Source organism: Aquarana catesbeiana, linkage group LG05 (assembly GCF_042186555.1).
Source record: "Aquarana catesbeiana isolate 2022-GZ linkage group LG05, ASM4218655v1, whole genome shotgun sequence".
In the NCBI taxonomy this organism is placed as follows: domain Eukaryota; kingdom Metazoa; phylum Chordata; class Amphibia; order Anura; family Ranidae; genus Aquarana; species Aquarana catesbeiana.
The window spans coordinates 209,214,728-209,220,727 of record NC_133328.1 but is presented as its reverse complement, the minus strand read 5'-3'; positions in this window follow the sequence as shown (position 1 = coordinate 209,220,727).

The window sequence follows — 6,000 nt, the reverse complement described above, 5'->3', positions numbered from 1 at the left end:
GTTTAAAATCCAACGAGCGGCGAGCTCGTGAGCCTCTAGCAGTAGTACAGCCTGTCCCGTCCCTACGCGTGACGTCACACCACACGTGATTTCATCAGGGGATGTAAACAGGCTAAAAAAGTGTCTTTAAATAGTCAGGTAATGGCCAGCAATGAGCGGCCATTTTCCCAGAGACCGATAATCTCTATTGCGGTGGCCATTTTCCTAGAGACAACACGGCGCGGCCATTGTATGTAATGTGCGCTGGCTTTAGCATCAGCTGACTCACAGGGCCAATAGGCAAAAGTTTAAATCAATACTATATTTCTATATTTCTGCAGCGTTGTAGTGTTACATGGAAGTAGCAGGAATTATATTTTTAAACTTTTAAACAAATTGCTACATGCTTACATTTAACGTTACATTAAAAAAATATATAGAAAATATGTACCTCAACATTTTTTTTTGTTAAAGTGGGGTTATCCTTTAAGGCACAATGTACACGGGACACTGAGGCAAAGTCCTCTGAACAAATTTTTTTGACACCTTGAAACCTGCGTTTAAAATGCCCATTTAGCCGCGTTTGCATGCCTCATTTAGCCGCGTTTAACCGCATTTGCGTCTAGAAGCGTTTATTAAGATTACCTCATTTAAGACCCACCCCAAGCTCAAAAAACATTGTAGTTAACTATTTCAGCCATTTTAGCCACAGTGAGTAGCAGCAGCAGAGAGAGCAGTTGTCTACTTGTATTTGTCTCTATTTCTGTGCTTTTTTTTTTGCAATGGATCCCATAATGAGCATATGTAAGGAAATGCTCCTGACATTGCTCTTGATGAGGCTAGAACGACGTAGAAAATTGCGTGAGAGGTCTAGAGTCAGAGTTCGTCGCTACTTGAAAAAGTACAACTATATATGGACTATATATGGCTATATATATATATATATATATATATGACTATATATGGACACCTTTAACAAAGCTTATAAACGAAAACCCGTCTAAACGCGGCACCCGCGTTTAGCGTCTGAAACGTGGAAATCTTCTGCGTCTGAACCCATTTTTTTGCTTACAAAGAAACGCTGTTAAACGCAACTGCAAAAAATGGCAATAAACGAGACTGTGTACATGGTCACATAGGATAACATTGCATTAGTTCAGGGGCAGTTGAAAAAAGCGTCCAACTGCCTCTGAACGCATGTTTAACAGCTTCGCCTAAGTGGTTGTTGGGGTTATGAAGAGCAGGAGGGGTACATACGTCTGAAAAAACAAATGCAGGTGCCTCTGAGTTAGACTGTAAAATGTGTATTAATAAAAACACATAGTAACTTGCATCTAGGTAAAAAAGGAAAGGTACATCTGTAGGTAAACGCTCTGTGGGCCATCCATCACACTGGTCAGTAGAAGGTATGCTGTCTCAGTCGCTCTATGGGCTCTCCCGGCTGGCAGGAAGATGATATGATGGTGGAGAGCTGGAGAAAGGCTTAGAACACTTCCTGGATCGCAGTGCTAAAGGGGATGGCCTCTCAAGCTTGATCACGACATGTTTCTGGGCTGGCGCACCCTGGTGGTGGGAGCAATGCTTTTTCAAGTATTTTTGCTGGTCTGCTACATTTGTAGCAGACCAGCAAAAATAGACTGCCACACATTACAGATCTTGCATTGGTCACATGTTTGGAGTGTGCACCGAGGGCAATCCCCAGTATACGGACAGCAAGACTGTACACCTGGTAGTGACAAATGGAGTAATGTTGTTTCAGTCACACCTTTATATGTTGTGTGGTTATGAAGAAGGAAGACACACATCATACCAGTAAGCTGACTGTGGCTGTGTTGGTCTTCCAAGATCATCAAGTTACAGACATTGGACCTTTTCATACAGTGCCTACTCCTGCCCAAATCTGACTTAAATTTTGAAAAGAATGTTTTAATAGATAATATGGAATTAGGAACTAATGGCAAATTCAAAACTTTTACACCTAAGAAGAGTTGGCAGATGACTGAATGGTATCCAGATACATTTATAAAATCAGTTAGCCCTTCTTGACAGAAAAGAATTGGCCTGGTCAACTTTGTGACAAGTGTGGCAACAGCAGTGCTTTCTTGCTGTTGCTAAATTTGCCGTGACTAAAACTACCTTCCCTAACACCAATAATATTTTTTCTTTAAATGGAGGTGGAACTGGATACTCTCAATGGTATTTCTACTACCATGTTTCCTAAGTAATATTTTTAAATGGCTGTCTGCTACCCCAAAACAGCAGTAATGTGTATAATAGGACTTTTGACTTGTAAAATCATTTTATTGGAGTACATTATAGGACACATGATCTTCAATTTTAACTATGGGTTATGCAGCTACTTTCAGGTGACTGGACAGTGACAAAAAAAAAAGCTGCAAGGATAGCCCCAATATAACCCCTTTCACACCCAACAAGCCTCAGTTTTGTAGCAAGCTATAGGAGATCATAAGGAACTGGGACGAACTGTGTCCTGTACTTGTACTCCAGAAAAAGGATTTTAGTTAAAAATTATATTTTTTGTATTGTTAAGTTACAGGGCACAGGATCTTTAATCATAACCATGGTACATCAAAAAAACATCCCAGTGAGGGGTGGGTAACACAGCAAGCAAATGCTAACAGATCCATGTAACAGAAGGTCAAAAGAAGGGCTAAACAGAATTCAAAATGCAGCTTGAAGCACCTTACGCTTGAAATTGGCATTGGATGAAGCTTTACCTAGTAAAACCTAACAAAATGTGTGAGGAGAAGACAAGGTGGCAGAATTGCAAATCTGAGAAACATGTCTGATGTTGAAAAGTCCATAAAGAACTCACAGATCTGGTAGACTGACCTTAATAGGGAAGGGAAGAATACTTTAAACTATAGGCTCGATTGATAACATGTCTGATCCACCTTGCAATTGTGGAGTGAAAGGCAGGGAGCCCTGTACGGGAACCTGGTTACCATGTTTTAGAGCAGGACATAAAGAAACAATAACAATGTTCTGATAAAGGTAGATGGAGAAAACCACATAGGGGGAAAGGAGGCCTTAGGCCTCAGGACAACCTTAACCCTGTAACAATAGGAAAGCCTCTTTATAGGATAATGTAACTAATTCAGAGACCCATATGACAGATCTGATAGCAAGAGGAAGGCTAAGATTGGATAAGTGTTCAAAGGGTGATGGTAGACCAGCTTTCAGAAACATAGATGAGTCAAATAGGTCCCTGACCCTTGGGACCTGGGCTTCAACAGCCAGGCTGTTAACTACCACCAACTAACAGGATAGTTGACAGGCCCTTGGGACAGAAGATCTAGACCATCCGGAAGCACCCATGGAAAGTCTGCTCAGAGTCAGGTTACGTCCGAGTACCATGTCCTCCTGGAACAGATGGGTTCAAAGAGAATCACCAGGACAACCTCCAACTTGATGCTTGATCATCTGAAGCAGACAAAAGAGACGCTTTGGAGAGAAAAATTGTAGTTTAGGCCCCTTTAGCACTTGTGCAACTTGTCCTGCAACTTGGGACTGCAAAGTCGCATGACAAGTTGTTCCCCATGATCTCTAATGATAACCATTCATATATGTGCGACTTCAAGTCATGCCAACTTCAAAGTAGTCCCTGTACTACTTTGGTCTGACTTTCATGTGAGTTGAAGTCCATAGACCTCAAGTTTACACAGGCATTCCCTGAAATTGTGTAAAAATTGCATGACTTTTAAGTCATGGCAGGGGGAAAGGGGCCGTAGGCTAAATTGATCCCACTGAGTCACCAGAGCATCCACTGCAAAAGCCCAAGGGCTCCTGAGCCTTGCAACAACACTGTCCAAGCTGTTGTATATGGATGTCAGAAGGTCCATATGTGGTATGAATTGGGGGAGCTCCTGGATTAAAGAGTCCGAACATGTAAGCAGAGACAGGAATGTCCAAAAACAGGCTCAGATACTCAAAATGATAAGTTGGATCCAGTGCTGAATCCAGAAGATGAATGATCCATCAAAACCTCTGCAGTCCACTGAACATCTACTGACAGAACAGGGGCTGTCTGATCTTTTAAAGGGAGGTTTTCCAAATAGCCCACTATGTGGATTTCCCTGAGGATGAAGCAGAGCTGAGACTGGGGTAAGCACCTTGGTGATGATCTGAGCCGACGTGGACAGGCTAAATGCAGGTAGTGTTAACCACTTCAGCCCCGAAAGGATTTACCCCCTTCCTGACCAGAGCACTTTTTACAATTTGGCACTGCGTCGCTTTAACTGCTAATTGCGCGGTTATGCAATGCTGTACCCAAACAAAATTTGCGTCCTTTTCTTCCCACAAATAGAGCTTTCTTTTGATGGTATTTGATCACCTTTGCGGTTTTTATTTTTTGCGCTATAAACGGAAAAAGACCAAAAATTTTGAAAAAAAATGATAATTTCTACTTTTTGTTATAAAAAAAATCCAATAAACTCAAAAAAAAAATTGTCACTTTCCCGCAACTTGTGTCAAAATATAAAATATTCCATGGACTCAACATGCCTCAAAGCAAATGGCTTGGGGTGTCTACTTTCCAAAATTGGGTCATTTGGGGGGTTTTGTGCCACCTGGGCATTTTATGGCCTTCAAAACTGTGATAGGTAGTGAGGAGTAAAATCAAAAATTTACGCCCTTAGAAATCCTGAAGGCAGTGATTGGTTTTCGGGGCCCCGTACGCGGCTAGGCTCCCAAAAAGTCTCACACATGTGGTATCCCCGTACTCAGGAGAAGCAACAGAATTTATTTTGGGGTGTAATTTCACATATTCCCATGGCATGTTTGAGCAATATATCATTTAGTGACAACTTTGTGCAAAAAAAAAAAATTGTCTCTTTCCCGCAACTTGTGTCACAATATAAAATATTCCATGGACTCAACATGCCTCTCAGCAAATAGCTTGGGGTGTCTACTTTCCAAAATGGGGTCATTTGGGGGGGTTTTGAACTGTCTTGGCATTTTATGCACAACATTTAGAAGCTTATGTCACACATCACCCACTCTTCTAACCACTTGAAGACAAAGCCCTTTCTGACACTTTTTGTTTACATGAAAAAAATTTTTTTTTTTTGCAAGAAAATTACTTTGAATCCCCAAACATTATATATTTTTTTAAAGCAAATGCCCTACAGATTAAAATGGTGGGTGTTTCATTTTTTTTTTCACACAGTATTTGTGCAGCGATTTTTCAAACGCATTTTTTGGGGAAAAAACACACTTTTTTAAATTTTAATGCACTAAAACACACTATATTGCCCAAATGTTTGATGAAATAAAAAAGATGATCTTAGGCCGAGTACATGGATACCAAACATGACATGCTTTAAAATTGCGCACAAACGTGCAGTGGCAACAAAATAAATACATTTTTAAAAGCCTTTAAAAGCCTTTACAGGTTACCACTTTAGATTTACAGAGGAGGTCTACTGCTAAAATTACTGCCCTCGATCTGACCTTCGCGGTGATACCTCACATGCATGGTGCAATTGCTGTTTACATTTGACGCCAGACCGACGCGTGCGTTCGCCTTAGCGCGAGAGCAAGGGGGGACAGGGGTGCTTTTTTAAAAAAAAATTTTTTTTTATTATTTTTTTGCTTTTTTATCTTATTTTTAAACTGTTCCTTTCATTTTTTTTTTTTTTTAATCATTTTTATTGTTATCTCAGGGAATGTAAATATCCCCTATGATAGCAATAGGTAGTGACAGGTACTATTTTTGAAAAAATTGGGGTCTATTAGACCCTAGATCTCTCCTCTGCCCTCAAAGCATCTGACCACACCAAGATCGGTGTGATAAAATGCTTTCCCAATTTCCCAATGGCGCTGTTTACATCCGGCGAAATCTAAGTCATAAAATGCTCATAGCTTCCGGTTTCTTAGGCCATAGAGATGTTTGGAGCCACTCTGGTCTCTGATCAGCTCTATGGTCAGCTGGCTGAATCACCGGCTGCATTCTCAGGTTCCCTGTTGAGACAGGAGAGCCAAAGAAAAACACGGAAGACG